Genomic DNA, 12,040 nt, shown 5'->3' on the forward strand with positions numbered 1-12,040 from the left:
AACAGAGAGATGAAGATGACATAGGCATAGGTTTCACTGAATGAAACCGTTAATAGGCTGGCTTCAGAAGCAGCAATTGAAGTGGGAGGTAAGGCACCAAGGCAACCAGTGGGTAAGCTCTCCCAAGCAACAAAGGGCCTAATAAAGAAACGACAAAGAATGAAACTGTCCAATTCAAGAGATCAGATAGAATTCGCGCAACTGTAGAAACTGATCAACAAGGAGAAAATAAGGAATATTCGAAATTATAACAGGAGAAAGACTGAGGAAGCCGTAAAACATGGACGCAGCTTGAAATCAGTGAGAAGGAAACTTGGCGTCAGACTAAGCAAGATGTGTGCACTGATAGATAAGCAGGATAATATCATCAGCAGTCTCGAAGATATAGTAAATGTAGCGCAAGAATTCTATACTCACATGTACAGTAGCCAAAACAGCCACGATAACTCCATTCGAAGTAGTAATGAACAGGTTCCAGAGGCTCCTTCTTTAACTAGCATCAGCCGTTCTTGCTTAGTGGCTATGGTGTTGGCCTGCTAAGAACGAGGTCGCGGGATCGAATCCCGGCCATGGCGGCCGAATTCCGATGGGGGCGAAATGCGAAAACACCTGTGTACTTAGTTTAGGTGCATGTCGAAGAACCCCAGGTGGTTGAAATATCCGGAGTTTCCCACTATGGCGTGCGTCATAATCAGAAAGTGGTTTTCGCACGTAAACGCCCAGAATTTAATTTTTTTTCTTTAACTAGCGATGAAGTTAGAAAAGCCTTGCAAGACACGAAACGGGGAAATCGACAGAAGAAGATGGAATACCAGCCGATTTATTCAATGGAGGAGACATAATGCTTCAAAAACTTGCAGCCCTTCACACGAACTTTCTATCGACTTCAAGGGTCCCAGGGGACTGGAAGAATGTCAACATTATACTAATCCATAAAACGGGAAACGTTCAAGAATGGAAAAATTATAGGCCCATTACCTTAGTTCCAGTATTATATAAAATATTCACCAATGTAATCTCCAATACGGGCAACACTTGACTTCAGCCAACCAAGGGAACAGGCTCGTTTCAGGAAGGGATACCCTACAATGAATCATACCTATGTCATCAATCAGGTAATCGAGAAATCCGCAGAGTACAATCAATTTCTCTACATGGCTTTCATAGATTAAAAAAAGGCATTTGATTCAGTAGAGATACCAGCAGACATAGAGGCATTACGTCATCAATGAGTACAGGACGCTTACGTAAATATCTTGGCAAGCATCTACGGTGACTCCACAGCTACCTTAATTCTCCACAAGTAGGAAGATACCTATACAAAAAGGTATCAGACAGAGAGACACAATCTCTACAATGCTATTCACTGCGTGCTTGGAAGAAGTACTCAAGCTATTAAACTGGGAAGGCTTAGGAGTAAGAATCAATGACGAATATCTCTCCAACCTTCGATTTGCATATGACATAGTCCTGTTCAGGAACACGGGGGATGAGTTACAACAAATGATTGGGGACCTTAACAGAGGGAGTATAAGAGTGGGGTTGAAGATTATTATGCAGAAGACAAAGATAATTATCAATAGCCGGGCAAGGGAACAAGAGTTCAGGAACGCCAGTCGGCCGCTTTGTCTGTGAAGGAGTACGTGTACCTAGGTCAATTAATCACAGGGGGCCCTGATCATAAGAAGGAAATTTACAAAAGGACAAAAAATAGGTTGGAGCGCATTCGGCAGACATTGTCAGATCCTGACTGGAAGTTTACCATTAGCATTAAAAAGAAAGGTGTACACTCAATGTATTCGACCGGTGCTGACATATGGGGCAGAAACTTGAAGACCCACTAAGAAGCTCGAAAACAAGTTAACGACAACGCAAAGAACGATGGAAGGAAGAATGTAGGCGGTAACGTTACCAGACAGGAAGGTATCGGTGGGGATCACAGAGCAAATACGCATAGCCGATATTCTAATTGACATTAAAAAGAAGAAATGGAGCTGGGCAGGTCATGTAATGCATAGGTTAGATAACCGGTAGACCATTAGGGTTACAGAATGGGTGACAAGAGAAGGGAAGCGCAGTCGAAGATGACAGAAGACTAGGTGGGGTGATGAAATTAAGAAATTCGCAGGCGCTAGTTGGAATCGGTTGGCGCAGGACAGGGGTAATTGGAGACTGCAGGGAGAGGGTTTTGTCCTGCAGTGGACGTAAAATAGGCTGACGACGACGACGATGATGATGGTGATGAGAAAGGATAGTAGTTTTACCGGCCATATAAACGTCTAAACATAAGCATACTAACTAAATTAACAAGCATGTTGTCATGCGCGCACAGGCAAACATGAACATCCCACTTGATGATCGCGGAAACTCGCTGTCAACAACTGATGTAAATGTTAAAAAGAAGCGGACCAAGAATGCTGCCCTGAGGAACACCTTTAACTATGGATTTTAAATCAGAACGATACGTTTCGATTTGAACGAACTGCTGCCGATTTGATAAGTTCAAAAAAATGCCCTCGGATTCCATAAATTTCCAGTTTCTTCAGCAAGGTTAAGTCATCAATGCAATGAAATGCTTTAGAAAAGTCGACATAAATACCTAGTACGAAGTTCTTTTTTCCACATTCTGACAAAAGATTATTTCTGTTCCAGCAAAGCCAATTCGGTCGATTTGTTCTTCCTAAATCCATATTGAGCATCTGAAATAAGTTTGTGTAAATCAAAGAACGAGCAAAGCTGATAATGGATAAGCTTCTCCAAGCCTTATGAAAATATGGGTAAGACAGAGATGGGTCGGTAATTATTCATATCATTAGGATCACCATTTTTGAAGAGCATAGTTAATTTAGCGATTTGCAGTCGCTTTGGAAAGCATGCACTTGTTAGGCAAAGGTTAAAAATATGGGTTAAATATGGACATAAGACATCCAACACATATTTCACCGGACGTGTCTGAACGCCTTCAGCGTCCCCAACTTGAACTATTATTTAAATAAAAAAAAAACTGATGTGACTTGATCCTCTGTTACAGGGCTTAGAAAAGCAGGGGAATTTCTAACGGGCATAAAATTGTAAAAATCTTCAAGTATACCATGATCAGAATAATGAAGTAAATACTCATTAAACGAATCTGCAAGGGCGCAGCCAGACACTTCACAGTGATTTATTGACAACTTCTCGATTCTAGGTGAAAGTTTCGTGCGTTTAAAGAACAGTGTTCAACTTTTTCCATACGAGGTCACTTTTCTTTAGGCAACTGTGGAATTCAGAGTAAATGTAACTAGATCTGCTTTTTTTAACCTCCTTGTTTAATTTATTTCGGCACGCCTTAAATCGCTTTATGTATCAGGATCTTTTGTTTTAATAAACTGATGGTAAAGCATATTACTCTCGTTGATTTTTCGGCGCAGTTCTGGAGTTATCCAAGGTTTGCGGATTTTTTTACCTAGCTTAAAAGTTTTTATTCGAAAATATCGCTTGGAAATCTGCAGGAACTGGTTCATAAGTTTTTCGTACCCTTCATTGGCATTTTTTATCTCCATTACCCATGTAAAATCTGACTTCAGTAGTTCAGTCCTGAAGCTGTCTAAATTTGACAGAGTAATAGATTGAAAAAAAATTGGTGGTCGGCTTTTGCATTCTTCTAAATTCTGCTTCTTTATCATAACAAATATCGGAAGATGGTCACTAAGACCACAGGATATAGCTCCTGCTGTGATGTCTGTATTATCAAGATTTGTCACAAAAAGGTCTAGCAGTGTTTTATTGTATTTCGTAATTCGGGTCGGTAATGTGATTGCATTATTGCAGCCATTTGATGTAATAAGCATTTTCATGTTTTTTTGTTCGTTAGCGTTTGCTAACATATCTATATTAAAGTCACCGGCTGACGTGACAGAGTAACCATTTGCAGAAACAAAACTGAGAAACTGTCCGTAAAATAAAAAAAGCTTGACACATTTCCATGTGGGGGCCGGTAACAAACAGAAAACACATGCTTATTTACACGAACAAACAATATTTCAAAATCATCACATAGCACAGAAAAAGAAGGAAGCAGTTCACACTTTTCATTCGGCTTCATCAACAGCATGACTCCACCACCACTACGATTTTTCCGATTTAAGCAGAAGGATTGATAACATGAAAACCGAAAGTTATCCTGGTCGTCTTTACACCAAGTTTCAGTTAACATGACAGCGTCGAACAAAAAAGAAAAACTAGAGAGAAAACAATCCATTTCTGCTTCCTTGTTGTAAGGTGAGGGAACGTTTAAATGAAGGCATTTTAGTGAATTTTTGTGCTGGTTCATTGCAACTGCGTTTACATCCTTTGGAAGAAGGCAACTGTCATTAGCCATATCAAACTCCGACAACACATTTTACACCCATTTGTTGGACGCATTGGAATGTGCTATGACGGAAGGTCACGCATATTGCGCACTACGATTGCCGACTGGCCATCTGTTTTACGCATGAAGATTTTCCATTCCTGTGCGAGACATACTGATATCCATTTTGTGTTGCCCAGTCCATCGTCAGTCGCAACAGATGTCGGTTATGACCAGTCATATTTTCCATAATGGCAATGTTGCTTTTTTCGTCCTTCAGTTTATTCCTTTTCTCGAGCCACACTTATATCTGACAGCTTGCCTGGTGTATCTAACTATTATTCCTGGGATCCTATCGTGCTTTGCAGGTAGCCGGTGAATTGCATCGACGTCTGCGCTCGAAAGCCTTGAAACTCCTATCGTGTCAGCCACAGCGTTTACTTTATCTAGCAGATTTTCAGGTTCGATGGACTGAATTCCATGGAATTCAAGGTTCAGTTTTCTGCTCCTCCATTCAAGATCATTCACGTCACTTCGCAACGTTTCATTTTCTTCTTTTTTTTCGACCTTTTTCTCCAAAATTTCCGATCTCTTTTGAATATCCTTTGTCTCTTTTTTTCTGGGTAGTTAGCCTTTCTAGCACTTCGCCAAACTTTTCTGACATTAGCTCTACAGCTGTTTCAATGCTAGCTACAGTTTCTGTAAGCGGCATCAGCTCGTCTACTTTTCCATTTATAGTAACGAGTAAGGTTTTAATGTCGGCTATCTCGCCATCAGCCAGCTTTTCACCTTGAATGTCTCCTTTGCTATTTCCATTTTTGCATGTGGGGCATGCCCATTTCTGCTTGACTGACTCCGATTTACTTTTGTACTGTTTTACATGTAAGCCCAGCACAAGTTCCGAGATGGTACAATTCGTTGCGTACAGTACATTTGGCAGAAAATTCCTCGGGCGTAAACGTAATACATGAGGAACAAAAGTCTGTAGACATCGTGTGTTACAGACAGCAGTTTCAAGCAAAACAACAACTACAAAAAAAAAGGACGATAGCAGAATACTAGGGCGGTGGCAGTGGCAGCAAGCAGCACATATCCTTAAAAGCAATCACAAGGAACGACACCAACCTGCGAAAAAACAGACCGGTGTTCAAGCGATGGTCTTTCGGGCTGCCGCTGCCGCCGAGTGCTGGTAGGTCCGTGCAGTCCGTCTTTTATCTTCAGAGAAGGTCGCTTGTCGCGCCGCGGGTGGTTCCAGGCAGTTCGCAGATCTAGTTCTGCCGCACTTGCGCAGTCGGGTTCCTTCGTCAGGTTCAGCGTGGGCAACCAAGCCGCAGTGGAGACGAAACTGCGAAAAAGCAGAGCGGTGTTCAAGCGATGGTCTTTCGTGCTGCCGCTGCCGCCGAGTCAAAGAAAGGTCAGAGAAAGTTCGATATACAGTAAAGGAACTAAAGTTGTCTGGCGTCACCGACGTCACCAACGACGGTCTTCCAGGCAGACTACGATTGCTGTGAAGGAGACGTCTACTTCCTCGATACTTTGTGCCCCAACAGTTACCGCACGCATCCGAAGTAGAGGGCATATTGCAGACAGAAGTCGGCAACGCTAACTATTCAGAAGAATGGCCGGCACTACAGTACTCGCAGGTTACCAACAACTCGGAGCGTACATCCCGAACTCTGACATGCACTACACCTGCCGATGACGTATCAGGTGCGATTCGACAAATCATATCCGTAATACGGTCATTAATGGACGTCATCTGTGTTGTTAACCAACCAGCACAGTACGTCTGCTCGAAGTGCGATGTATACACTGGATTTATTGAGTAAAGTCCTTGTATTCCTTGAGTAGAGGAATACTCTAAAAGCTACCGTCATTACGTGCGCAGAAAATCCAAAAGTGGCCTCACCGGCTGTCAGCAAAGAATATCACGCGGTTCCTCCGCACAACTGACCCGGCGAACAAGTACACACTTCAGTATGCTTTGATGACAAGGTCTTAGCAGGTTTGGCGCATCTGGGTATCTCATAACCACTTGCAGAAAAAATACGGCTCTTTCATGCCTCCCAAATGTCGTAACTAATCGCAAGAGGTATCAAAATGTAGGTCTGAATGAGACAACAAGGGACAGTTAGTCGCACAATAAATAAAAGTAAGAATATGGGTGTGTTTAGCGCCAGTATAGTCGACAATTGACCAAATTGCACTATACCCCTGTAAAGGATGCACCGCCATATATACATACATGTTGAGGCAAAGCCGCTGTGCCGTATACTTTTGGGAAATGAATGAGTTTACTTGGACTAAGCAGGGCTCGCGCGAGGCAATGGTGTCTGGAAGGCGGCTTCGCCCGGACCCGCAAGAACCTAGAATTAGTCCCAGAGTAAGTAAAATTAGCGGTAAGAGAGTAGTTAGTCAATATAATCGAAAATAAACCTCATAGCATCCTACACTCCCCTATCTCCGGGTTCCTTCTTGTTTTCTGTCATACTTTCGGGCCCATTTTCCCCTTCCCCTGTACAGGACAGCCAACCTGATCTAACCTCTGGTTAATTTCCCTGTATTTCCTTTGCCGTTCTCTCGATCTCTCGCCGGGATCGACCCACCTGGCCTCTTCGTCAGAAAATGAAAAGGTCCACCTAAAGACCTAAAGAAGAACATCAAGGTCCATGTAGTTGCGCGTCAAATACGATACTTAAAAGAAACGAAATAGATAAATAATGAGCATGAAATAAAGGCACATAGAGACAAAATAGTGAGATATAATCAACATTTATTCATCGCATCATTTGAACCACCATGTGCGTGGACCTTGCCTTCCTTGGCATCGACACTAGGTTGTGCCTTTCCCGTTTTTTTATTTCGCGCATGTGTTGTGGCTTCCCTGATGGCCTTACACTCTCGCTTTCTCTGCATTTATCTTTGATCGTCCCTTATTCGCCCCCCGGCACAGGTTAGCAAGCCGATATTTCGAGCTGGTTAAGCTCTTCGCGTTTTCCTTTATTCCTTTCTCTTTCTCGTGCAATGTGAACCAGTGAATCACGACGGTGGGCCTACTTTTCTTGAGTACATCTGTTCCTCCGGTAGTCTGCACTCCCATTTGGCATCATGCCTAGAGACACGAGAACAATATTTTGCGATTTCAGATTCGTGGTTTGCAGTAGTAGTCATCTGGCACGAAGACCGCAGTGTTAGGTCATCGTCGAAGATTCAACACGTTAATTTTCCCGGTGTCATTGCAGCAGTCTCTTCATTTCTTTAAGAAAGTCCCTAACAAATACTACGCCACCAGGTTCCTGCTTCCATTACCAGAAGACTCTGTACACCGTAACAAGGCAAATTACTAAGAAAGCAGATCGAGGAAAGCTGATTTATAGTCACTGTGCAATTACGCCAGCTGGGCATTATCTATAGTAAGTAAATAAATTATAAATTAATTAGTTAATTATTATTTAAAAATTTACAGTTTCGGCCGAAAAGCGAAGCATCGACTGCGATAGCATGTTAGCAGACAGCCATACGAAGTGGGAACAGTATTTTTCCGGCCATATGAACTTGTAAACATTCGCTTGCTAAATAAATTAATAACCATGGTGTCTGCGCGCACAGCAAACATGAACATAGCTCAGTCGATGACCGCGGACACTCGCTATCAAAGTGCTGGCGTGAGAAAACGTCGCCGCAGCAGCAATGAGCGAAGTGATGTTCATGCTGTCTATCGATTCAACGCAAAGTGAGCGCCTCGAGAACACGCTGCACGCACAAAGCTACGAGCCGCCGACGTACCCAGACTCTGCCCTCAACGCAGATCGCTCTCAAGACACGGCCGCGCGACGGTGCGCAGGTTGCCACACGCGTAGTTGCAGCCCGAGTAGAACGCTGCCCCTTTCCCTGCCCTCGCCTCGGTGCATCGCAAAGTTTGGTGCCTCGCGCGTGACGGAAGTCGGCGCGCTTCCCCTCCGCTTTAGTCCTTTTCGCGCGGACGAGATTTAGACGTGGTCGTCGGCTCCCCTATCATACTTACACTCGCATATACAGTCTAGGGCGCGCGGTGATCGTCCCCTTACTTTATACAGAACCTCACGGCGACGCCGAAGGCGATGGCGAAAATGCACTTGGAGTGCCCATATAATTGCTATGGCAATAATAAATATGCTGTTTAAGAAAATAATGACAACCTGCTAAGAGCGGCGAGTTGAAATATAAGTTTTTCTTGCTTGTTTTCTTGTAGGTTTTTGCACATATATCAATTTCCTTGATTTGGTAATGCTGGAAGAATTACAACATCGGCACAACGCATCTTACGCAGTGCCCGTCTAAGCTACTCTAGCTATACTACAGCAAAATAACGAAACAATTTCTTCAGGGCTCGGAGAAGCAAGAAACCGGATTTGATTTTTTTTTAACATTACACAAAACGAAGTCGCCGAAAATGTCTCGAATCGCGTGTCAAACGCAATACCACATGTTTCCCCCAGTGGGCCCCCTCCTTTTTTTCTTTTTTGGTGAGTAACTTTCCACAACCAGAGTTTCTCGCCAAAAGGCTTCGTGAACCCACCTTCAACGTTGTTTGCATAGCTTGGAAGAGCCAAGAATATTGGTTCGCGCGCCGTGAGGCCGCGGGTTTCCACCTTCATAGTGCCCGATATTTCTCTTCCGCCCACAGAATGAGATCAAGAGATAAAGAAAAAAAACATAATAAAGAAGACACACAAATGAGCAGAGCTTGAAAGAAATGGCTAACGATTTCTTATAGCTTAAGCCCGACGGCCGAGCAATCGTGGCTTTCCCGCCATTTTACGCCAACCAACGGAAGACAAAAGAAAATCCAGCGATACAATCGGGAAGCTGAACAAAAGAACAGCGAAGGCAAGACCATCCGCGAGGCCATGCGTGAGGAACTGTTGCAGTCGGACGGGTGCTGCGCATGCGCCGACTTACTCTGCCCGCCCCCGTGCTCGCCCGTCGGTCGTTCGGACTGGTGGTGGAGGTGGGCGCATTGTGCGGCGCGCCGTCGACAGAGGCTGGCGCTCTGTCGAGCGCACGCCACCGCGTCGCCGCCGTCGCGTCGCTCCGTCCGGCGTCTGCAAACGTCAGAACGCGCCGCGCGTGCGCGCGCTCTTCTCGACAGTTGTGCCAAGTTCGAGAAGCGGAGCGCACACGGACGCGCGCTCTCCGGCAGCGCGTGGTGTCCCGGCCAGGTGGACTGGGCCCCTCCTTGCATCGCTCTCCGTGAATGATCCCCCGTGCACGGTGAGTCGGCGCAGCGCGTGCGCGTTTTTAAGAGTCATCGAAACTGTCTTTCGTGACTGTCGCTTGCGGGGATCAAGACGAAGAACAGGAAGATGGGCACAGACTGAGAGAGGGAAAAGGTATGGTCGCCGCCGAAGAAAAATGTTTCGCCGATTTTGAATCCGTATTGGAGGACTTTTCGAATCGCCAATGCTCGCAGTTTCTTGCGTCATTCATAATTTGCGCATTTCCATCTGTCGCGGCAAAAGCACTTCTTGCAAAAATAAAATGCAGCTTCGTTTGCGACATCACGGATGAACGAATGTGGGTGCCATACGCATCTTGGTGCTCCACGCTCGTTGGTCTGTTCTTTTTCCCATAGCTTTTTTTTCTCTTTCTTTTCTTCGATGTATTTCGGTGATTATTAAAAGAGAAACGCTGAATACAGTCGGCCTTACCCTTCGTTTTGCGTGACCGGAAAACGTGTCTTCAATAATTACCTCTGTTTCGGCGTGGCAATTTCATATTGTCAGCATTAGGCAAATTTTTCGCAGCTATCAGGCTGTCAGCCCAAGCGGACACAAAAGGACGAAGCAAAAATATTAAAATCAATGAAGAACAAAAAAAAGAATTTATGGCCGCTGGAAGGAAGTCGGATGTGCATGGCATCTCTTTAAAGTTTATCCGTTCCAACTTTAGTCAAATCCCACTCCAGTTGCTTTAACGTACTTTATAAGAACAGATTTGTAAAAATTTGTATCGAGTTTTCACTACTGAAGATGCCGCATTTCAAGTCCTGAAGTTTCTCTCAGAAAAAAAAAAGGAAATAGCAAACAGGCGTTACAATATTGTTATTCACCCTGTGATTCTTACCTCAAGGCACGAAAACATGAACACTAGCTCACAATGTAAAATGGCACACACACGTATCGAGACAAAGCGCCACCGCCAGTATTCTTTTCAAAGACGATTGCTGGAAGAGAAAAAAAAAGCCCCTTCGTGGCTTGGGGCAATCCTAGCAGCATCTAAACATACCTCAACGCTTTTGCGACCATTATCTGTATCCGGTTTAATCATTAGCGCGAAAGAGTTGAAAACAGCGCTAAGGGTCCCATTAAAGTGACCCTTGGATAAACAATGTCACTCCTTGAACCCCATGAGCACAAACCAACTAGAAAGCTACAAATGCGCCGTTACAGAAAGAAAATAAGATACGTCTTTCGGTCGCCTCACGACGGCCTTAATTTCTTGAAAGCGAAGTCAACCTGCTAAGCACCGACTAAGAGCCAAGATAGCGACGAAAGCGTCGCGGATAAAGCGCATTACAAGAGGCTTATACCCGGCGTATCTTTTTTCTTTCATTTCCACAGAAAGTATTGATGACTTCTCACATAACGAAGGGTCTATATGGCCAAAGAGGGCAGTAACAAAACAAATAAATGCGTTTGCAAGGAAGTCCGCGTGCCTAAAACCTTGTTCTTTAGCGCTGACGAGTGCCTATATAGAGATCGTTTGCGGAAGCTTGAAGCGAATAAATGTTAGCCAATGTCATTTCAGGGCCATAAGCACATAGAAGAGCCTTAATATGCTTACGAACGCTATATTTGACGTAGTAGAGGGGGGAACAAGTTCTAAAAATTGAGGTAGGGGAAGCCACAGAGAGAGGGGTCTGCACATCGTTTCGCCAACCGGCCATTTCCATTGGCCTCAATAACTTCAGGTTCCAGGACGGAGCTACGGACACCGTTATTTCGGAAAACGCTGTATTTTCCTTTTCTGATGCGTTCGAACTTGGTTCAACGCGTGATCAAATACGTATCTTCTTCTATGATTGAAAGTTCGAAAAAAAAACCGAGTGAACTAATACGGCTATTTAAGGGTCAATGTAGCTTTTACTTTTATGTGGCATTCATGGGGATACTGTCACTTTGCACATAGCAGAAGGATTACCAAGAGCTGGCTTCTGATGTGCCTGCTACCATGTCCAATGGCAGTGTGTGTTCACATTTACCGAGTAAGCCTGACACTGTGCATTGGAACTTCCAACAATGTTAACACGAGAAAGTACCCTACAGCAACGCTTAAGGACTCTAACGTGTATTTCTGACTTGCGTATCGGCGTGAAGATTGAAAAAATGAAATTATGGTGTTTTAAGTGCCAAAAACACGGCCCGATTATGAGGCACACCGTAGTGGGGGACTCCGGAATAATTTGGACCACCTGGGGTTCTTTAACGTGCATCTAAATCTAGGTACACGGGTGTTTTCGCATTTAGCCATCATCGAAATGCGGCTGCCGTGGACGGGATTCCATCCCGCGATCTCGTGCTCAGCAGGCCAACACCATAGCCACTAAGCAAACCAACTAGATGTTTATTTAACGCTTTTTTAGGTAGCCTTATTTATATCATCATTTAATTTTCTTTATTTCCTGTAGGACCGAAATAAATGGAGTAGTTGAGTTATTTTATAACTCAT

General features: G+C 44.2%; 1 protein-coding gene across 2 annotated transcripts in view; it reads left to right on the forward strand.

Annotated features, from left to right (window-relative positions):
• The first annotated feature begins 9,339 nt into the window (after positions 1-9,339).
• LOC142571793 (QRFP-like peptide receptor) overlaps positions 9,340-12,040 on the forward strand; it is a 288,223-nt gene continuing 285,522 nt past the window's right edge. For both annotated transcript variants that reach the window (XM_075680414.1, XM_075680422.1), the window contains exon 1: positions 9,340-9,583. The gene's annotated coding sequence lies outside the window, so the exon portion shown is untranslated. The remainder of the gene's footprint in view (positions 9,584-12,040) is intronic.

The sequence above is a fragment of the Dermacentor variabilis genome, chromosome 1 (assembly GCF_050947875.1).
Source record: "Dermacentor variabilis isolate Ectoservices chromosome 1, ASM5094787v1, whole genome shotgun sequence".
Lineage (NCBI taxonomy): Eukaryota > Metazoa > Arthropoda > Arachnida > Ixodida > Ixodidae > Dermacentor > Dermacentor variabilis.